Source organism: Pristiophorus japonicus, chromosome 5, assembly GCF_044704955.1.
Source record: "Pristiophorus japonicus isolate sPriJap1 chromosome 5, sPriJap1.hap1, whole genome shotgun sequence".
NCBI classification, from domain to species: Eukaryota; Metazoa; Chordata; class Chondrichthyes; family Pristiophoridae; genus Pristiophorus; species Pristiophorus japonicus.
Window position 1 is genome coordinate 113,439,177 of NC_091981.1, and position 24,100 is coordinate 113,463,276.

Sequence of the window (24,100 nt, forward strand, 5' to 3'; positions counted from 1 at the left end):
CCCTACACTGATTTCCACCCCTCAAAATTCCTCCAGAAGTGGGAGCGATCACATAATATTTCTGGCCAAATTTGATGACATGCAACTGAGAGAAATCCAGCCATACATCCCTGTTATCTAGTGTTAATAAGGGCATCGGGAGGAATTTAAAACTTAAAAGACAATTTTCAGCAATACAACTAATTAGAGTGATCAACTGCATTGTCAGTTACATATTACTGTCAGCTGTGGCTCAGTGGGTAGCACTCTCACCTTTGAGTCAGAAGGTTGTGGGTTCATAGTCCCACGCTAGGGACTTGAGCACAAAATGCTAGGATGACACTCCAATGCAGTGCTGAAGGAGAACTGCATTATTGGAGGTACAGGTACTATCATCTTTCAGGTGAGATGTTAAACTGAGGCCCAGTCTGCTCTCTCAAATGGATGTAAAGGATCCCATGGCACTATTTTGAAGAAGAGCAGGGTAGTTATCCCTGGAATTTGTTTTTGTATTTGAGTTATTTCTGGTGTCCTGGCCAATATTTATCCCTCAATCAACATAACAAAAATATAGATTATCTGGCCATTATTACATTGCTGTTTGTGGGAGCTTGCTTGTGCGCAATTTGGCTGCCACGTTTCCCACATTACAACAGTGATTCCACTTCAAAAGTACTTCATTGGCTGTAAAGTGTTTTGAGATGTCTGGTGGTCATGAAAGGCGGCGCTATATAAATCCAAGTCTTTCTTTATAATAGGGAACCATCAATTTGGAACATTTCTTTGAATGTTCCCAGGATCGTGGGGACCGACTTGTGCTGCGACAGCCAACCCCAGAAATCTCCATCACCTCACCAGAGGCAAGCACCTCACAGCACTGTAAATGGCAACTGTGTCCACCTGTGATATTTAAATGGCCAGGAGCTTGGGGCTGGGGTCAAGGATGCAAAAAAATGGGAGGATGGAATTCCTGCCCAGTGCACTTTCACCAATGGAGGGGAACCACAGCAAATTCAGCCTCAATTTTTAAAAGGGAGTGGAGGGATGGGTAACAGAACTATTGGTGGCACTGAGCCACACAGACAAGGAAAGTCCCAGGTTCACTTTCTCACCTATGCTGAGTAAAACATGCCACAGTGTCACCAGGTTATTCAATTTTTTTCTTCCACTTTTCTTGCTAGTTATTCTTCACTGCCATCTTGAGCATATTAACTTCTTGCTGGGATACAGTTCAATATTTGCTGATTTACCTCTGGTGCCTTACCATTATATATCTGTCAGCATAGATAGTGAGCCAATAATTATTGTGCTTTTTACAGTAATAGAACTGTTGTGTATGGAGAAAGAGTCAGACTGAACACTGTGAGCTCAAAGTAAAATGTGGCAGTCTTTTATTGCAGGTCTCCAGATGCCTCTCCAACCTATGAAGCCTTCTTAAATATCTGTGCTCCCAAGGGATTATGGGATCCCTTGGGACTCCAGGGGGTGAACCCTCTGGTGGCTGTACAGAGTAAATACAAGTATACATATATAACAAGAACCACTTTCATTGCTAATATAAGGGCCAATTTTCCAAACAGCACCAATGTTCCACCAGCATTGATAGTGTGAGCAGGGACAAGAAAATCCAATCTTCATGTCTCGCCCAGTCCCTGCTCCGGAAGTGCCCCGCAGAATGCTTGGATATAGATGGGAATTATCACTACCCTGCCTGACGGAAATTGGGCGTCCAGGCAGTTAAAATGAAGTGGGTGAAATGGAAGAGAACGAGGTGCTTGCAGCAGCTGCCCAACAGCTACAACCAGATCTGAAGACCAAAGAGGCCTTTCCAGTTAAATTCAGAACTTTCCTTTCTTGGGCACGAGGGGCAGGAGTGCTCCTCCGGGCCCCACAAAAAAAGGTATAGGCCTCCCCTGCCCCGGGCTTCCCCTGCCTTGGCAAACCGTTGAACACCTCGGAATCGCAATCCCCACCCCGCCCTGTACTTACATTGAGCCTGGCAGCTGATCTCTGAGCTGCCCGACTTTCCACCACTTCATGTCGACTTTACGCCTGTTTTGGGTAGGAAGCCAGTCAGTGGCGTATTAATGAAGGACATGCATTAAAATTGGCTGTGCCTCACGCTGCTGCTCCCAGGTGGGCTGGCCGCTCGCCAGACTGAATTCCCGCCTGAGAGTTAAAATTTCCACCACTGTGTTCAGAATGTGTGAGAGATTGATAATGCATGCTTAATGACTGTACTTAAGGACATCTATATGCTGCCCTTGATTTTCTGACATTTGAGTGGGAGCCCCACCCAGCATTAATTCAGCCCACATAACATAGACATCAAAGGAATTCTCACATGGGGAGAAGGGATGTTTTGTCTGGGAAAACTTTCATTGATGATAGCATTTGTTTCTAAATGCAGTATTTAATACATGAAGTCATATAACATCCAAGAAACCATCAAGGTACCAAGAGATCAGCTGGCACCACATGTCACATCCACCATTATGCCACCCTTGTCATACCTATTTGTAATGACCAGGGAAACAGCTTCGATAGTCTCCAGGTCAGCACAGAGGCAGTTGCAGAGATGTACCATCAGTTGTAAGGAAACCTTCAAGCAACCTCCACCATAGAGATGGCAACTGCCAGTGGCAGTGAGGTTCAACACCTTCTTCAGCTGCTATTTCTTCACTTCTTTCCGAGCTAGCAATGAGATCATTTACAATATAATCTAAATTTTATGCCTAATATCATCATAAGCAGTCCCTCGAAATCGAGGAAGACTTGCATCCACTCCAAATGTGAGTTCTTAGGTGACTGAACAGTCCAATGCAGGAATTACAGTCTCTGTCACAAGTGGGACAGACAGTCGTTGAGGGAAGGGGTGGGTGGGATTGGTTTGCCGCATGCTCCTTCCGCTGCCTGCACTTGTTTTCTGCATGCTTTCGGCGTCGAGACTCGAGGTGCTCAGCAGCCTCCCAGATGCATTTCCTCCACTTAGGGCGGTCTTTGGCCAGGGACTTCCAGGTGTCGGTAAGGATGTCGCATTTTATCAAGGAGGCTTTGAGGGTGTCCTTGAAATGTTTTCTCTGCCCACATAGGGCTCGCTTGCCCTGTAGGAGTTCCGAGTAGAGCGCTTGCTTTGGAAGTCTTGTGTCAGGCAAGCGAACAATGTAGCCCACCCAACGGAGCTGGTCGAGTGTGGTCAGTGCTTCAATGCTGGGGATGTTGGCCTGATCGAGGACATTAACGTTGGTGCGCCTGTCCTCCGAGGGGATTTGCAGGATCTTGCGGAGACATCGTTGGTGGTATTTCTCCAACGATTTGAGGTGTCTACTGTATATGGTCCACGTCACTGCGCCATATAGGAGGGTGGGTATCACTACAGCCCTGTAGAACATGAGCTTGATGGCAGATTTGAGGGCCTGATCTACGAACACTCTCTTCATCAGGCGGCTGAAGGCGGCACTAGAGCACTGGAGGTGGTGTTGAACCTTGTCGTTGATGTCTGCCCTTGCTGATAATAGGCTCCTGAGGTATGGAAAGTGGTCCACGTTTTTCAGGGCCGCGCCATGGATCTTGACGACTGGGGGGCAGTGCAGTGTGGCGGGGTCAGGTTGGTGCAGGACCTTTGTCTTACGAGTGTTTAGTGTGAGGTCTATGCTTTTGTACGCTTCAGTGAAGATGTTGACTATGACTTGGAGTTCAGTCTCTGAATGTGAGCAGACGCAAGTGTCGTCCATGTATTGTAGTTCAATACAGAGTTTGGGACGGTCTTCGATCTGGCCTGGAGATGACGAAGGTTGAACATTTTCTCGTTTGTTCTGTAGTTTAGTTCCACTCCAGCGATGAGCTTGTTGAGTGTGAGATGGAGCATTGCAGCGAGGAAGATCGAGAAGAGGGTTGGTGCGATGACGCAGCCCTGCTTGACCCCGGTCCGGACATGGATTGGGTCTGTGATGGGTCCATTGGTCAGGATCACGGCTTGCATGTCATTGTGGAATAATTCAGATTTCAGCATTCACAGTATTTTACTTTTGAAATAGTTTTATTAAATATTAGTGTTTTTATTTCAGATTCCAGCATCCACAGTATTTTGCTTTTGAAATAGTTTTATTAATTGTTTTGACTCCATTAAACCTGCTGAGTGCTGCTCAGAGGTTTTCACAGACTTTTATACAACTTTCAGGTCTGATTCCTAAGTGGAGGCCTGTGGGCTGCAGAGACCTGCTTAGCAGGATTCACCCTGAGGATGGGAGGAGTGTTGGGAGGGCAACACCTGGTACAGCTGGTCAGAAGCAGGGCAGCCACAGGAGAAGGCGTTGCCATCAGCACCGTGCAGAGAAGCAGTGGGCAAGGGAGGCAGCAGCCATGATTCGTTCATTCTACACCAGACCAGTCTTCACCGGCCTGAATCAGGATTACGATTGGCTGCTTGGGGACAAGGGATATCTCCTGTCCATTGGCTGCACACTCCATGGCGGAACTCCAGAACAGCGCCAGAGCATGCATACAATGACACTCATTGTGCGACCAGGTGCATCATCGGGCAATGCATAGGCATCCTTAAGGAAAGGTTCCGGTGCCTGCACCGCTCTGGTGGCACCTTCCATACTCTCCTCAACGGGTCTCCATAATCGTCGTGGTCTGCTGCATGCTGCACAACCTGGCCATCATGAAGGGACAGGCGCTGGAGATAGAGCCAGCAGTACCACCTGAGGAGGAGGAGGAGGAGGAGGATTCCCGTCACCCCAGAGCTAGGAGGCGTCGACCACCGCAACCATGGAAGGGCGGTGCAGCTGCGTCTCACAGCTGATCGCTTCAGATAATCCCATCCACACATGACCCTTCAGGTCCCACTTTCAATGGCTATCGCAATGAGTGCCTTAATGCAGAATTCCCCATTCCCAAATAAAATACCGGGCCAGATATATGTGCCAAAAATAAAGATTTATCAAATTATCCAAATCACTGCAAAAACAGACCATAAAGAACAATATAATAATACTGTAACCATTTTTTACCCCTGTGCATCTCACTATGACACCTGTTATGCGTGACTATCCTAATACCATGCCTACCTGTCATCCCTGTGGCTGCATCATGGGTCCGGGAAGGCTGCTGTGGTTGTTGTCTGGGACCTACAGCTGTCCTTCTAGGATGCCTTGGAAGACCTCTGGGCCTGGGAGGGTGCGTCCTCACATATATGGAGATGTCTGACACCTCCCCTGCAATCTTCCTCCATGCATTATGCACTGGCGGTCTGACAGGTCTCCCCACGTCAGGAAACAGTATTCTTCTTCTGTCATCCACACCGTCTGTCTCCGCAAGATCCTGCAAATCCCCTGGGAGGACAGATGCACCAATGTTAGAGTCCTCGCCCAGGCCAACATCCTAGCATCGATTCACTGACCACACTTGACCAGCTCCGTTGGGCGGGCCACATTGTTCGCATGCCTAACACAAGACTCCCAAAACAAACGCTCTACTCAGAACTCGGAACTCCTACACGGCAAGCGAGCCCAAGGTGGGATAAAATGCAAAATCCCCACTGACACCTGAGAGTCCTTGGCCAAAAACTGCCCTAAGTGGAGGAAGTGCATCCAGGAGGGCGCTAAGCACCTCGAGTCTCGTCGCCGAGAGCATGCAGAAATCAAGCGCAGGCAGCGGAAGGAGCGTGCGGCAAATCAGTCTCACCCTTCCTTTCCTTCAACGACTGTCTGTCCCACCTGTGACAGAGACTGTAATTCCCATATTGGATGTTCAGTCACCTAAGAACTCAAGCTTAGAGTGGAAGTAAGTCTTCCTCAATTTCGAGAGACTGCCTATGATAAATTAGCCATCAGTGTCTCCAGCTCCATTTCAGTGAACCTGTTGGCTCTCCTTGCACCTTTTACACCAGCCATCCTTCCAAACTCCTTTAAAAAGGCCAGGGGGCAGCTGGCTCATTAGAAACCCTTACCTGCATGCTGAATTTCTCAGTAGTCATAACACTCAAATTAAGACAGCCACACTGCTGAAAAATCCACATTGGAAAGGTTCATTATTAGCGCTGGAACCCATTTTTTCACTTTTGGATCTGAATATCGGGTGGCCCAGCCACAACATTTTTTTTGATGCTAATGGTCCCAAAAAGGTGGGGGGAGCACCAGCTTTCCAGTGGTACTGAATTCCGGGCCCCTTTACTCTTGTACTCAAATCCTCTTGTAATAAAGGCTAACATACCATTGGCTTTCTTAATTGCTTGCTGCACCTGCATATTAACTTTCAGTGATTCGTGTACAAGGACACCCAGGTCCCTCTGAACACCAACATTTCCCAATCTCTCACCGTTTAAAAATACTCTGTTTATCTATTTTTCCTACCGAAGTGGATAACTTCATATCTCTCCACATTATATTCCATTTGCCATGTTTTTTTCCCATTCATTTAGTCTGTCTATATCCCCTGAAACAAAAGCAAAATACTGTACAGAGAGACCTGGGGTCCTTATGCATGAAGCACAAAAAGTTAGTGTGCAGGTCCAGCAAGTAATCAGGAAGGCAAATGGAATGTTGGCCTTTATTGCAAGGGGGATAGAGTATAAAAGCAGAGAAGTCCTGCAGCAACTGTATAGGGTATTGGTGAGGCCACACCTAGAGACTGCATACAGTTTTGGTCTCCGTATTTAAGGAAGGATATACTTGCATTGGAGGCTGTTCAGAGAAAGTTCACGAGGTTGATTCCGGAGATAAGGGGGTTGACTTATGAAGATAGGTTGAGTAGGTTGGATCTTTACTCATTGGATTTTGGAAGAATGAGAGGTGATCTTATCGAAACATATAAGATAATGAGGGGGTTCGACAAGGTGGTTGCAGAGAGGATATTTCCACTCATAGGGGAAATTAAAACTATGGCGCATAGTCTCAGATTAGGGAGCCACCTGTTTAAAACTGAGATGAGGAGGAATTTCTTCTCTCAGAGGGTTGTAAATCTGTGGAATTCTCTACCCCAGAGAGCTGTGGAGGCTGGGTCATTGAATATATTTAAGGCGGTGATAGATTTTTGAGCGATAAGGGAGTAAAGGGTTATGGGCAGCGGGCAGGGAAGTGGAGCTGAGTCCATGATCAAATCAACCATGATCTTATTAAATGGCGGAGCAGGCTCAAGGGGCCAAATGGCCTACTCCTGCTCCTATTTCTTATGTTCTGGAATAAAAACAGAAAATACTGGAAATCTCAGCGGGTCAGGCAGCATCTGTGGAGAGGAAGCAGAGTTAATGTTTCGGGTCGGTGACTCTTCGTCAGAACTGGAGAGTGTTCGGAAAGAACGGATTCTTAACAAGCACTGAAAGGGGGAGGGGAAGAAAGAACAAAAGGGAAGGTCTGTGATAGGTTGGAAGACAGGAGAGATTAGAGAGACAAAAGGGATGAAGGCCAAAATTCAAATAATAATGCGAGGAGTTAGAAAAACATTACTCAAGATACGGTGCGAATAGCGGGATAATGACCAGCTGCCATTAGAGACGAGGAAAAAAAAAAGAATCAGGGCGGCGGGGTGGGGGTGCGGGGGTGGGGGGGGGGGCGAAAGGGAGCCAAACTTTGGCATTGGCTACGCTCTGAAATTGTTGAACTCGATGTTGAGTCCAAAGATTGTAAAGTGCCTAAACAAAAGATGAGCGTAGCCACTGCCATTTTGTTCTTTCTTCCCCTCTCCCTTTCAGTGCTTGTTAAGAATCTGTTCTTTCCAAACACTCTTCAGTTCTGACGAAGGGTCATCGACCCGAAACGTTAACTCTGCTTTCTCTCCACAGATGCTGTCTGACCCGCTGAGATTTCCAGCATTTTCTGTTTATATCCTCTTAAATTCTCTTTACATCTTCCTTACAACTTACATTCCCATCTAGCTTTGTATCATCAACAAACTTGGATATATTACATTTGGTCCCCTCATCCAAATCATTGATACATTTTGTGAATAGCTGGGGCCCAAGCACCGATCCTTGCGATACCCCATTAGTTACAGACTGCCAACCAAAAAATGATGCATTGTAGTAGTAGCCATTGCTAAGTAGGCCTCATGAGGTACAAAACCCAAGGCTCTGCAGCAGGGGAAAGATGTGAGCTGGCCCACCAGCTGGCAGGTTCCTGGTCCTGTATTACTGTCTCAACTTCCTGCTCCTCACGTACTCAATGAATCTTCCAGTGCTGTTTGAATGCACATGCTCCTGTGAATTGCTGGCATCTTCTGTGCCGCTGGCACTGTTGCCTGGCTATTCTTGAAGGCCTCTAGAATCAGAAGGTGAATGTTTATTTGAATTCTGCCTGCAGGATACCATTTCAAACATGCTTACATGGCTTGTGGGGGATGGGTTTGTGCTTGTGCTTACCCCTGTGTGAGTAAGATGGTAGAGAGAGGAAATAAAACAATAACAGAATGGTAGTGTCAACTGCGGCACAGCAGTAGCACTCTTGTTTGTGAGTCAGAAGATTGTGGGTTCAATTCTCACTCCAGAGTCTTGAAACATAGAAACATAGAAAATAGGTGCAGGAGCAGGCCATTCAGCCCTTCTAGCCTGCACCGCCATTCAATGAGTTCATGGCTGAACATGAAACTTCAGTACCCCCTTCCTGCTTTCTCGCCATAACCCTTGATCCCCCGAGTAGTAAGGACTTCATCTAACTCCCTTTTGAATATATTTAGTGAATTGGCCTCAACTACTTTCTGTGGTAGAGAATTCCACAGGTTCACCACTCTCTGGGTGAAGAAGTTTCTCCTCATCTCGGTCCTAAATGGCTTACCCCTTATCCTCAGACTGTGACCCCTGGTTCTGGACCTCCCCAACATTGGGAACATTCTTTCTGCATCTAACCTGTCTAAACCCGTCAGAATTTTAAACGTTTCTATGAGGTCCCCTCTCATTCTTCTGAACTCCAGTGAATACAAGCCCAATTGATCCAATCTTTCTTGATAGGTCAGTCCCGCCATCCCGGGAATCAGTCTGGTGAACCTTCGCTGCACTCCCTCAATAGCAAGAATGTCCTTCCTCAAGTTAGGAGACCAAAACTGTACACAATACTCCAGGTGTGGCCTCACCAAGGCCCTGTACAACTGTAGCAACACCTCCCTGCCCCTGTATTCAAATCCCCTCGCTATGAAGGCCAACATGCCATTTGCTTTCTTAACCGCCTGCTGTACCTGCATGCCAACCTTCAATGACTGATGTACCATGACACCCAGGTCTCGTTGCACCTTCCCTTTTCCTAATCTGTCACCATTCAGATAATAGTCTGTCTCTCTGTTTTTACCACCAAAGTGGATAACCTCACATTTATCCACATTATACTTCATCTGCCATGCATTTGCCCACTCACCTAACCTATCCAAGTCACTCTGCAGTCTAATAGCATCCTCCTCGCAGCTCACACTGCCACCCAACTTAGTATCATCCGCAAATTTGGAGATACTGCATTTAATCCCCTCGTCTAAATCATTAATGTACAATGTAAACAGCTGGGGCCCCAGCACAGAACCTTGCGGCACTCCACTAGTCACTGCCTGCCATTCTGAAAAGTACCCGTTTACTCCTACTCTTTGCTTCCTGTCTGACAACCAGTTCTCAATCCACGTCAGCACACTACCCCCAATCCCATGTGCTTTAACTTTGCACATTAATCTCTTGTGTGGGACCTTGTCGAAAGCCTTCTGAAAGTCCAAATATACCACATCAACTGGTTCTCCTTTGTCCACTTTACTGGAAACATCCTCAAAAAATTCCAGAAGATTTGTCAAGCATGATTTCCCTTTCACAAATCCATGCTGACTTGGACCTATCATGTCACCATTTTCCAGATGCACTGCTATGACATCCTTAATAATTGATTCCATCATTTTACCCACTACTGAGGTCAGGCTGACCGGTCTATAATTCCCTGTTTTCTCTCTCCCTCCTTTTTTAAAAAGTGGGGTTACATTGGCTACCCTCCACTCCATAGGAACTGATCCAGAGTCAATGGAATGTTGGAAAATGACTGTCAATGCATCCGCTATTTCCAAGGCCACCTCCTTAAGTACTCTAGGATGCAGGCCATCAGGCCCTGGGGATTTATCTGCCTTCAATCCCATCAATTTCCCCAACACAATTTCCCGACTAATAAAGATTTCCCTCAGTTCCTCTTCCTTACTAGACCCTCTGACCCCTTTTATATCCGGAAGGTTGTTTGTATCCTCCTTAGTGAATACCGAACCAAAGTACTTGTTCAATTGATCCGCCATTTCTTTGTTCCCCGTTATGACTTCCCCTGATTCTGACTGCAGGGGACCTACGTTTGTCTTCACCAACCTTTTTCTCTTTACATACCTATAGAAACTTTTGCAATCCGCCTTAATGTTCCCTGCAAGCTTCTTCTCGTACTCCATTTTCCCTGTCCTAATCAAACCCTTTGTCCTCCTCTGCTGAGTTCTAAATTTCTCCCAGTCCCCAGGTTCGCTGCTATTTCTGGCCAATTTGTATGCCACTTCCTTGGCTTTAATACTATCCCTGATTTCCCTAGATAGCCACGGTTGAGCCACCTTCCCCTTTATATTTTTACGCCAGACAGGAATGTACAATTGTTGTACTTCATCCATGCGGTCTCTAAATGTCTGCCATTGCCCATCCACAGTCAACCCCCTAAGTATCATTCGCCAATCTATCCTAGCCAATTCTCGCCTCATACCTTCAAAGTTACCCTTCTTTAAGTTCTGGACCATGGTCTCTGAATTTACTGTTTCATTCTCCATCCTAATGCAGAATTCCACCATATTATGGTCACTCTTCCCCAAGGGGCCTCGCACAATGAGATTGCTAATTAATCCTCTCTCATTACACAACACCCAGTCTAAGATGGCCTCCCCCCTAGTTGGTTCCTCAACATATTGGTCTAGAAAACCATCCCTTATGCACTCCAGGAAATCCTCCTCCACCGTATTGCTTCCAGTTTGGCTAGCCCAATCTATGTGCATATTAAAGTCACCCATTATAACTGCTACATCCGGTACAGTGCTGAGGAACTGCTGCACTATCAGAGGTGCTGTTTTTTTGATGGGACGTTAAACCGAGACCCGTCTGCCCTGTCACCACGGTGGAGGTAAAAAAAAAAAATCCCTTGTACTGTTTCGAAGACTATCACAGGGGAGTTCTCCCTGGTGTCCTGGCCAATCTTTATCCCTCAAACAACATCACTAAATCAGATTTGGGGGCAAAATTTGGGTACTTTGCGCCTCCTGTTAGCGCCCGCGGGAGGTGCTAACAGGGCGCAAATGAATTTTGGCCTGGGCGTGATAAGAGCAGCGCCTCCCACTAAATTGGGTGGGGGCTTTGCAGCGGCACTAACAGGTAGCACCCCGCTCGGCTGCGCCTGCCGATCATGACGTCATTGCCATGCGCAGTGCCCCATTACCGCCTGGAAGCTAAATTCGGTCGCGCCCCTGTGTTCCCACCTGGTGCTGACAATGACAGCTTCAGCTGTCATGTTTCAGTCGGGAGTCAGCTGAAGAAGCGCTATTTAAAGGCACCATCTTTGGAAAAACATTTTGAGTGTTCTGGCTGATAAACATTTCTGTCTTTCATTGAGGGCAGATTTGAAATGACAACATTTCTATCTTTTCATTGGGGCTCTATTGGCACTCGACTTCCTGCTCCGACGTCACCGTCAAAGGCAACTTAGGCAGAGAGAAAGGCAGAGAGGAAGACAGCAAAATGTGGCCAGAGGGTGGAGGCCCAACATAGCTGTCAACAGACCTTACCCTCCCGCACATTCCGGCAGCAGTTCCCCGACATGAATTTCACTGAGGATCAGTGAGTTCGAAGGCTACACTTCAGCAAGGACATGGTCCCAGAGCTCTGCCATCTCCTACAACCAGACCGTAAGCCTCATATCAGCGTGAGGACAGCTCTTTCAGTGGCAGTCAAGGTCACCATCTCACTCAATTTCTACGCCAGTGGATCCTTCCAGTGGTGCAACAGTTTGCCGTCTATTGGTCCATCCACGCAGAACATAAGAACACAAGAAATAGGAGCAGGAGTAGGCCATTCGGCCCTCCAAGCCTGCTCCAGCATTCAATACGATCATGGCTGATCTCCTACATCAATTCCACCTTCCTGCACTGTCCCCGTATCCCTTGATTCACTTAGTATCGAAAAATCTATCGATTTTTGTCTTGAATATACTCAACGACTGAGCATCCACAGCCCTCTGGGGTAGAGAATTCCAAAGATTCACAAATCTTAGATTAAAGAAATTTCACCTCATCTCAATCCTAAATGGCTGGTCCCTCATTCTGAGACTGTGACCCCTGGTTCTAGACTCTCTTGCCAGGGGAAACATCCTCGCAGTATCACCCCTGTGAAGCCCCTTAAGCATTTTATATATTTCATTGAGATCACCTCTCATTCTTCTAAACTTCTAGGGAATAAAGGCTTAGTCTGCTCAATCTCTTCTCATAGGGCAATCCCCTCATCCCAGGAATTAGTCTGGTGAACCTTTGTTGTACTCACTCAAAGGCAAGTTTATCCTTCCTTAGGTAAGGAAACCAAAAGTGTAAGCAGTACTCTAGATGTAATCACACCAAGGCCCGATATAATTGCAGAAAGACTTCTTTATACCATTGTAATAAAGACTAACATACCACTTGCTTTCCGAATTGCTTGCTGTACCTGCATGTTAGCTTTCTGTGATTTATGTACAAGGACACCCAGGTCCCCTGTCAATACCACATTTCCCAGTCCCACACCATTTAAAAAATATTTTGTTTTTCTACTTTTCCGACCAAAGTGGATAACTTCACACTTCTCCACATTATATTCCATCTGCCATGTTCTTGCCCACTTACTTAACCTGTCTAGATCTCTTTGCAGCCTCTTTGCTTCCTCCTCACAGCTTACTTTCCCACATAACTATGTATCATCAGCAAACTTAGATACATTACACTCGATTTTATAATTGTGTTGTGCTGGAATATGGGCTTGTACAGATAAGATTTTTTTTCCGAGCCAGGCCTCCAGGCCTCCATAGCCTGCAAAGAGACGCTCGCTCACTCAAGCAGGAGATCCAAGAGCTAATAGATCACAAACGCAGGGCATTTCTGAGCCTTAAACAACAACCCAACTCGGGAGCAGCAAAGCAGCATTACAGACGGCTCAAGGCTGACGTCCAACAAAAAACCTGGGACCTAAAGAACAGGTGGTGGATGGAGAAAGCACAGGAGATACAGCAGCTGGCCGACAACCATGATGTGCGAGGATTCTTCATCGCAGTCAAGGCCACCCACGGTCCAAACACCCAAGGCCCCACCCCACTGCTGGTCAAGAACGGGGAAGCACTCATCAAGGACACCGAGGCAGTCAGGGCCCACTGGAAGGAACACTTCGAATATCTCCTCAATCGAGACTCTGCCTTTGACTCGAGTGTTCTCGACTCCATCCCGCAGCATGCTACCCGCCACCACCTCAGTAAAACCCCAACACTGCACAAGGTAGAAAAAGCCATAAGACAGCTTAAGAACAAGGCTACGGGAGCAAATGGAATTCCTGCTGAGGCACTGAATATGGCGGAAAGGCGCTGTTGGTGCGAATACATGACCTCATCTCTCTCATCTGGAGGGAGGAGAGCATGCCGGAAGATCTCAGAGATGCAGTGATCGTGAGTGATACGTCCTTACTACACAGTATAAATGCACACGAGGCCCATGCTTGAGAGAAGGTCAGTCTGTGACCTGTCCTTTATTCCTTAGCACTCAAGTGATGAAGGTGGGTGGAGCTTCCCCTTTTATACCTGAAGGTCCAGGTTAGGAGTGTCTCCCACCTAGTGGTCAGTGTTCTCACGGTGTACAACTTAGGTCAGTTTATACATGGGTTACAATGCTGGTTCAATACATGACATCACCTCCTCCCCCAAAGTCTTATTGGGATCACAGGTTGAGTCTCTCTGGTGGTTTACGCTCCCTTGTAGAGCGCCTGAGTTGGGGCTCCGGTTGTTGGGCGCTGGCCTGAGTGTCTGCTCTTTGCAGTGACTCAGGCCTGTCCGGACTGCCCATAGTGACTGGGCTCTCCTCCCTTTGGTTCCGGTGTTCGGTCACCTGTGGTGGAGTGAACTCTATATCGTGTTCTTCCTCTGCTTCTTCTATGGGGTTGCTGAACCTCCTTTTTGTTTGATCCACATGTTTGCGGCAGATTTGCCCATTGGTAAGTGTAACTACCAGAATCCTATTTCCCTCTTTGGCAACCACAGTGCCTGCGAGCCATTTGGGCCCTGCAACGTAGTTGAGGACAAAAACAGGATCATTTACATCAATACATCGCGCCCTCGCATTCCTGTCATGGTAGTGAGATTGTGACTGGCGCCTGCTCGCGACAATTTCTTTCATGGTGGGGTGTATAAGAGATAATCGGGTTTTGAGCGTCCTTTTCATTAGTAGCTCTGCGGGTGGAACCCCTGTGAGCGAGTGTGGTCGGGATCTATAGGCCAACAGGAGACGTGATAAGTGGGTTTGTAGGGAACCCACTTGGAACCTGAGCATCCCCTGTTTGATTATCTGCACTACTCGATCTGCCTGGCCATTTGAGGCCGGCTTGAACGATGCCGTTCTAACATGGTTAATTCCATTGCCTGCCATGAAGTCCTGGAATTCAGTGCTTGTGAAGCACGGGCCATTGTCGCTGACCAAGATGTCCGGTAGACCGTGGGCGGCGAACATTGCCCGTAGACTTTCTACCGTGGCAGAGGATGTGCTTGAATTTAAAATGTCACACTCGATCCATTTGGAGTAGGCGTCTACTACAACCAAAAACATTTTCCCCATGAAAGGACCTGCGCAGTCCACATGGATGCGTGACCAAGGCTTGGCGGGCCATGGCCAGGGGCTAAGGGGGGCTTCCCTGGGCGCATGGCCCAGCTGGGCACACGTGTTGCACCTGCGAACACAAAGTTCCAGATCTGCGTCTATCCCTGGCCACCAAACGTGTGACCTGGCAATTGCCTTCATCATGACAATGCCTGGTTCCATTGTGGAGTTCTCTGATTAACACCTCTCTGTCCATCTGTGGCATGACTACGCGGTTTCCCCACAGTAGGCAATCGGCCTGAATCGAGAGTTCATCCTTGCGCCTGTGAAATGGTTTAAATTTCTCAGGCATGCCCTGTACGTGGCTACCCAGTCCCCATTCAGGACACATTTCTTGACTAGAGACAATAGCGGGTCTCTATTTGTCCAGACTTTAATCTGACGGGCTGTCACGGGTGAGCCTTCGCTTCCGAAAGCTTCAACAGCCATGACCATCTCAGCACCATGCTCGGTAGCCCCCTCAGTGCTGAGTGCATCGGTGCAGTTTTCGGTGCCCGGTCTGTGCCAAATTGTGTAGTCATAGGCAGCTAACATGAGTGCCCACCTCTGTATGCGGGCCGATGCGTTTGCATTTATGGCCTTGTTGTCGGCCAAAGGGACGTTAGGGGTTTGTGATCTGTCTCCAGCTCAAATTTCCTGCCAAACAGGTACTGGTGCATTTTCTTTACCGCATATACACATGCGAGCGCCTCCTTTTCTACCATCCCGTAGCCCCTTTCTGCCTGGGACAGACTCCTGCAGGCATAAGCTACCGGCTGTAACTGACCCTTGGCATTGACATGCTGCAACACACACCCAACACCATAGGACGACGCATCACACGTTAACACAAGTTTCTTACATGGGTCATATAGCGTTAACAGATTGTTGGAACATAACAAATTGCGTGCTCTATTAAAAGCCCTTTCCTGGCTGTCCCCCCAGACCCATTTGCGACCTTTGCATAGGAGCACATGTAGCAGCTCTAGCAGCGTGCTCAATTTGGGAAGAAAGTTACCAAAATAGTTCAGGAGCCCCAGGAACGAACGCAGCTCCGTCGTGTTACGGGGTCTGGGTGCTCTCTGGATCGCTTCCGTCTTGGATGCAGTAGGGCTGATCCCGTCTGCTGCTACCCTCATCCCCAGGAATTCTACCTCTGGAGCTAGGAAGACGCACTTCGCCTTTTTCAGTCGCAGACCTACCCGGTCCAGTCTGCGTAGCACGTCCTCCAAGTTGTGGAGGTGTTCTTCAGTATTGTAACCCGTAATGAGGATGTCGTCCTGAAAAACCACCGTCCCTGGAATCGACTTGAGGAGGCTTTCCATATTTCGTTGGAAGATCGCGGCGGCCGAGCGAATCCCGAACGGACATCGGTTGTACTCAAACAACCCCTTGTGTGTCGTGATGGTGGTCAGCTTCTTCGACTCACTCACCAGCTCCTGGGTCATGTAAGCTGAGGTCAGGTCCAATTTTGAAAAAAGTTTGCCATCGGATAGCGTCGCAAAGAGGTCCTCCGCTCACGGTAGCGGGTACTGGTCTTGGAGTGACACCCGATTGATGGTGGCCTTGTAATCGCCACATATCCTGACCGACCCATCCGCCTTGAGCACCGGCACAATCGGGCTCGCCCAGTTACTGAATTCGACTGGCGAGATGATGCCTTCCCTCAATAGGCGGTCCAATTCGCCTTCTATCTTTTCCCGCATCACGTACGGCACCGCTCTGGCCTTGTGGTGTACTGGTCTGGCGTCCGGGTTTATGTGAATCACCAACTTGGCCCCCATGAAAGTGCCAATGCCGGGTTGAAATAATGAGTCAAATTTGTCCAGGACCTATGAGCATGATACTCGCTCCACAGAGGAAATTGCATTGACATCGCCCCATTTCCAGTTCATGACAGCAAGCCAACTCTTCCCCAGTAGTGCGGGACCGTCCCCTGGGACAATCCAGAGTGGCAACCTGTTCTCCGAATCTTTGTGGGTCACGACTACCGTGGCGCTGCCTAGCACCAGAATAATCTGCTTTGTGTAAGTCCGTAGCTGTGCGTCAATCGGCGATAATTTTGGCCTCCTGGCCTTGGATGCCCACAACTTTTCGAACTGTTTGATACCCATCCGGGACTGGCTGGCACCCGTGTCTAACTCCATTGATACTGGGATGCCATTGAGGAGCACTTTCATCATTATCGGTGGCGTCCTGGTGTATGAACTGTATACGTGCTCCACATGAACTCGCTGAACATCAGCTTCCAGCGATTTCCCCCAGTGTCCATTTCTGCAATTTCTGCAGGTATTTTGCTCATCTCTGCAAACTCCAGCTGAATGTATGCCTCCACGCCTCCAGCATGAGTTGCGGTTTGAAACAAAAGGTCCCTTGCCAGTCGATCGTCCCTGACTGCCCCTGTTATTGTCCTTGAGTGCACCATTAACAGGCGTTGATGGCCCCATTACTGGCCGCATTGTCCCTTGCAATGGCGTGAATTGCTGTTCAGCTTGCCATTGTCTCTGTCGAACTCCCACTCTGGGTTCGACTACATGTTGGGGCATGCCTGACTGCCCTTGTCTGCCTGGAGAACTGTGTGCTGCTTTAACAATGTTGAATCTCTGTCCCAACCATTCTTTAAGACAGTATCTCTCGTCTGTTCTGCTAGTGGCCATGCTCGCGTGGTTTAAATCCCAGTTTCTTGTCGCCATTGATACGTCCTTACTACACAGTATAAATGCACACAAGGCCCATGCTTGAGAGAAGGTCAGTCTGTGACCTGTCCTTTATTCCTTAGCACTCAAGTGATGAAGGTGGGTGGAGCTTCCCCTTTTATACCTGATGGTCCAGGTTAGGAGTGTCTCCCACCTAGTGGTCAGTGTTCTCACAGTGTACAACTTAGGTCAGTTTATACATGGGTTACATACATGGTTGAATACATGACAGTGAGCATCTTTAAAAAAGGGGACAAGTCCGACTGCGGCAACTGCAGAGGAATCTCATTGCTATCAACCAATGGGAAAGTCGTCGCTAGAGTCCTCCTCAACCGTCTTCTCCCTGTGGCAGAGGAACACCTGCCGGAGTCACAGTGTGGATTTCGTCCCTTACGGGGCACAACGGACATGATTTTTGCAGCGCGACAGCTGCAGGAAAATTGCAGGGAACAGCGCAAGCCCTTATACATGGCCTTCTTTGACCTTACAAAGGCCTTTGACACTATTAACCGCAAGGGTCTGTGGAGCATTCTCCTCCGTTGCAGATGACCCCAAAGGTTCGCCAAAATCCTCCGCCTGCTCCACAAGGACATGCAGGCTGTGATCCTTACCAACGGATCCATTACAGACCCAATCCATGTCCGGACCGGGGTCAAACAGGGCTGCGTCATCACCCCAACCTCTTCTCAATCTTCCTCGCTGCCATTCTCCACCTCACAGTCAACAAGCTCCCCGCTGGAGCGAAACTAAACTGCAGAACCAGTGGGAACCTGTTCAACCTTTGTCGTCTCTGGGCCAGGTCCAAGACCACCCCAATCTCTGTCGTCAAACTACAGTACACGGACGCCACCTGCGTCTGTGCACATACAGAGGCTGAACTCCAGGACATAGTCAACGTATTTACTGAGGCGTACAAAAGCATGGGCCTTACGCTAAACATCCGTAAGGCAAAGGTCCTCCACCAGCCTGTCCTCGCCGCACAGCACTGCCCTCCAATCATCAAGATCCACAGCGCAGCCCTGGACAACGTGGACCATTTCCTGTACCTCGGGAGCCTCTTATCAACAAGAGCAGACATTGATGACAAGATTTAACACCTCCTCCAGTGCACAATGCAGCCTTTGGCTACCTGAGGAAAAGAGTATTCGAAGACCAGACCTTCAAATCTGCCACCAAGCTCATGGTCTACAGGGCTTTAGTAATACCTGCCCTCCTGTATGGCTCAGAGACATGCACCATGTACAGTAGACAACTCAAGTCGCTGGAGAAATAGCACCAACGATATCTCCGCAAGATCCTACAAATCCACTGGGAGAACAGACGCACCAACATTAGCGTCCTCGACTAGGCCAACATCCCCAGCATTGAAGCACTGATCAAACTTGATCAGCTCCGCTTGGCAGGCCACATTGTTCGCATGCCAGACATGAGACTCCCAAAGCAAGCGCTCTACTCGGAACTCCTTCACGGCAAACGAGCCAAAGGTGGACAGAGGAAACATTACAAATACACCCTCAAAGCCTCCCTGACAAAGTGCAACATCGCCACTGTCACCTAGGAGTCCCTGGCCAAAGACTGTCCTAAGTGGAGGAAGTGCATCCGGGATGGCGCTGAGCACCTTGAGTCTCATCACCAAGAGCATGCAGAAATCAAATGCAGGCAGCGGAAAGAGCGTGCGGCAAAACAGTCCCACCCACCCTTACCCTCAATGACTATCTGTCCCACCTGTGACAGGGACTGTGGTTCTTGTATTGGACTGTTCAGCCACCTAAGAACTCATTTTAAGTGGAAGCAAGTCTTGCTTCCGAGGGATTGCCTATGATGATGATAGATAAGATAGATAGTTCAGAGATTGGTTTTTTTGCATGGGGTATCTCACCTCCTGACTCCCAAAGCCTTTCCTGGATGAGTGCAGCTCCAATAACACTCAAGAAGCTTTGCACCATCCAGGACAAAGCAGCACGCTTGATTGGCATCCCATCCACCACCTTAAACATTCACTCCCTACACCACCGATACACCGTGGCTGCAGTGTATACCATCTACAAGATGCACCGCAGCAACTCCCCAAGACTTCTTTGACAGCACCTCCCAAATCCGTGACATCTATCATCTAGAAGGACAAAAGCAGCAACACATGGGAACACCGCCATCTCCAAATTCCACCTCCAAGTCACACACCATCCTGATTTGGAAATATATCGTCGTTCTTTCATTGTTGCTGGGTCAAAATCCTGGAACACCCTCCCTAACAGCACTGTGGGAGTACTTTCACCACACAGACTGCAGCGGTTCAAGAAGGTGGCTCAGCATCACTTTCTCAAGGGCAATTAGGGGGCAATAAATGCTGGCCTTGCCAACGATGCCCACATCCCATGAACGAATAAAAAAAAGGACCTGAGTGATGGTAAAGAAGGGAGATCGAGATAAAGAATTAGATTGGAGGGGAGAGAGCTATTCTCCAGAAATTCCCTCTGCTTTTTTCCTAATTGTCCGCCATAACTTCAGCAGAAGATCGCCACAGACCCAGTTTACATGGTTTATCCAGGGTTTCTTCTGATCTTGTGCCAAATTTCTGATGTCTGATAGGGAGAACCCCCGAGGAAATTCCTGACGACTGACTTTCTGTCATTAAATGTGCACATCCTCTGTACTAATGGCAGGCGAAGGATTCAAATCTGTTTTGTCTTGGAGGCCAACCAGTTTGAAACTAAAAGGGAAATATTTTATTCAGAATCAGATTGAAGGATATAAGTTTAAGAATAGAGAGAAAGAATTAAATGGTAGATAGAATACAATAGTTCTTTTGCGGATAGGACTATGGAACTGTCATTTGTGTATTGCAGCTGGTCAGAGCTATAAATGATGTTAGATTGATATCCTGGAGATTTGCTTGATTACCTTAGTGGATCAGGGAGAAATTTCACAGTTTTATTTTGGGAATATTACTTATGGTTAGTCCGGTCCATGAGGAGTTTAAATAAGTTGGGTAGAAATTGTGATGGCACCGTCTTTTAGAAGAAATGGGCTCGATGATATGAGGGGCCTTTTCTCATTCTCTATTTTCCTATCCTTTGTAACTAAATGTATTTGTCATTTTGCCTTTATCCAGAAAACTTCATCCAGTGTTATGACAGAAAATGCTTTTGAAAATTGGCATCCAAGTAAAGATTTGATTTGATTAAAAAAAAAGAGAAATAGTGACTATAGAATATACTGTTATGCCTGTATTTTGGGCAACATCAGTCAGTTCTTGACAAACAGGACTGAGCAAGTGAGAGATTTGCTAAGTAGAGATGAGAAATTCATCATAAATACTTAACCCTTTCATTGGTGTGGTGCATTGATTGGGGCATTTTTGGCACATGTAACAGCAACGTGATAAAGGCACAATAATAATTGCAAAATTCCAGTGAGTGTACAAAAATATATAATAGTGAAAAAAAAATTATTTTCAGATGCAAAGATTGGGGTTTTAATAGTTCTGCCATCCAGAAGGTTTTGTCTAAAGTATGTCTTGTCTGTGTGCTTATATTAATATTGGTCCCCGGTCATTTTCCTGTGGATATGATAGGGGTTGAATAGATTGGGTTTGGAAGTGTGAGAGTCAGCTCTGGTTGGAAATGCCCAGTGCTTGGGGTGGGATGTAATTTTGCTGTCACATCTCATATGACTGAAGCTTTGTGATGTGACAGGTTGGGGTCCAGACAGGAGCTGGCAGACTGTGCAGCTTTTTGCTTTTCAGATTTTTTTTTTTATTGCCAATAAGGTCTAATTAAAAACTTTGCATTACCAATCAGGATCTAATAAAGCCCACTCTCTCCCTCATGCTCTCAAACAGGAAGGAATAAGATGCAGTAGTAGTTAGAACATGTTCACTGAAATGGCATTCTTGATGTATCTTAGTTACAGAGCCTTTTAATTACATGAATAGATTTTTGAACAGACACAGAAGGTGCTGGAGATTCCGTTCTGATAAAGTGTCCCACCAAAATACTAACTGAGTTTTCTCTTTAAATTATTTATCAGCCAGTGTCAGCTATGGCTGAGTTGATAGAAATATCGCCTCTGAGTCAATAGGTTGTGAGCTCAGGTCCCACTCCAGGGACTTGAACACAAAATCTCGCCTGATACTCAGAGGGAGTGCTGCATTGTTGAAAGTGCTGTGTTTCAGATGATACTTTAAACAGAGGCCCATTCTGCCCTCAGGTGGATGTGAAAGATCATCAACCAGTACCTAAAAACAAATGATCTGGTCATTAACACACTCCTGTTTGTGGGACTTTACTTGGCTGTTGCATTTCCTACATTAAAAAGAAAAAAAGATTTGGATTTATATCGTGCCTTTCATGACCACTGGACCTCTCAAAGTGCTTTACAGCCAATGAAGTACTTTTGGTGCAACAGTGATTATATTTCAAAAATACTTTATTGGTTGTAAAGCACTTTGAGATGTCTTTCTTTATGTTGTGCAATTTTTGTTTTTATTTCAGATTTCCATGCATAAGATGAGTATCAGACAGTCCAACCTTGCACATCATTCACCTATGGCCTACTCTAGCCCTACAATGCTCAATGAACTCTGCATCCTCCAACTCTGGTATCTTGTGCATCCCCCTGTGCTCCATTATTGGTGGCCGTGCCTTCAGCTGCCTTGGCTGGAAGGTCTGGAATTCCCTCCTTAACCCTCTCCATCTTTCCACCTGTCTCTCCTCCTTTAAGATGCCCCTCTATAACCAAGATTGTAATCACCCATCTTAATATCTACTTCTTCGATTTGGTATCAATTTTTTGTCTGATTACGCTCCTGTGCGGCGCCATGGGATTTTTCCTATGTTAAAGGTGCTACACAAATACAAGTAGTTGTTATGTATGCCCCTTTAAATGTTTCCAGCCAATCGATATCAATCAACTCTTTTACATTAATACAAAAGCAAAATACTGCGGATGCTGGAATCTGAAACAAAAACAGAAAATGCTGGAAATCTCAGTGGGTCAGGCAGCATCTGTGGAGAGAGAAACAGAGTTAATGTTTCAGGTCACTAACCCTTCGTCAGAACTGGCGAATGTTCGAAAAAAACAGATTCTTAAGAAGCACTGAAAGGGGGAGGGGAAGAACAAACAAAAGGGAAGGTCTGTGATAAGATGGAAGACAGAAGAGAATAGAGTGATTAAAGGAATAGTGGGCCAACTTGAAATTGTAATGGCAGAAGTCAGAAAAAGATTAGTCCAGATAGGGTGTGAATGGCGGAATAATTACCAACTGCCATTGGAGACAGAGAGAAAAAAATTACATAAGATCGGAGGGTGGGGGGAACGGAGCCAAATATGGTCAGAGGTTAAGGTCTGAAATTGTTGAACTCTATGTTGAGTCCAGAAGGCTGTAAAGTGCCTAAACGAAAGATGAGGTGCTGTTCCTCGAGCTTGCGTTGGGCTTCATTGGAACAGTGCAGGAGGCTGAGGACGGAGATGTCGGAGTGGGAGTGGAGCGGGGAATTAAAGTGACAGGCGACCGGAAACTCAGAGTCACACTTATGGACTGAACGGAGGTGTTCTGCAAAGCAGTCACCCAACCTTCGTTTGGTCTCCCCAATGTAGAGGAGACCACATTGTGAGCAGCGATTACAGTATACTAAATTGAAAGAAGTACAAGTAAATCGCTGTTTCATTTGGAAGGAGTATTTGGGGCCCTGGATAGTGGGAAGAGAGGAGGTAAAAGGGCAGATATTGCATCTCCTGCACTTGCACAGGAAGGTGCCGTGGGAAGGGGAGGGGGTGCTGGGGGTGACTGCGGAATGGACCAGGGTGTCGCAGAGAGAGCGGTCCCTTCCGAATGCTGAGAGGGGAGGGGAGGGGAAGATGTGATTGGTGGTAGGATCTCGCTGTAGGTGGGGGAAATAGCGGAGGATGATCCGTTGAACGTGGAGGCTGGTGGGGTGAAAGGTGAGGACAAGAGGAACCTTGTCGTGGTTCTGAGAGGGAGGGGAAGGGGTGAGAGCACAGGTGCAAGAAATAGAACAGACACGGTCTAGGGCCATGTTCCCCATGGCAGAAGGGAATCCTCGGTTGAGGAAAAAGACATGTCAGAGGCACTAGTGTGAAAGGTGGCGTCGTTGGAGCAGATGTAACGGAGATGGAGAAACTGGGAGAATGGAATGGCATCCTTACAGGATGCAGGGTGGGAGGAAGTGTAGTCCAGGTAGCTGTGGGAGTCAGTGGGCTTATAGTGGATACTGGTCGAAAGCCTATCCCCAGAAATGGAGACAGTGAAATCGAGGAAGGGAAGGGAAGAGTCGGAGATGGACCATGTGAAGGTAAGGGAAGTGTAGAAATTGGATGCAAAGTGAATGAAATTTTCTAGTTCAGGGCGAGAGCAGAAAACGACACCAATACAGTCATCAATATACCAGAAAAAGAGGTGAGGGAGGGGACCCGAGTAGGACTGGAACAAAGAATGGTCCACATATCCCACAAAAAGGCAGGCATAGTTAGAACCTCTGCGGGTTCCCATAGCAACATCTTTAATTTGGAGAAAGTGAGCGGCGTTAAAGGAGAAATTGTTCAATGTGAGAACAAGTTCAGCCAGGTGGAGG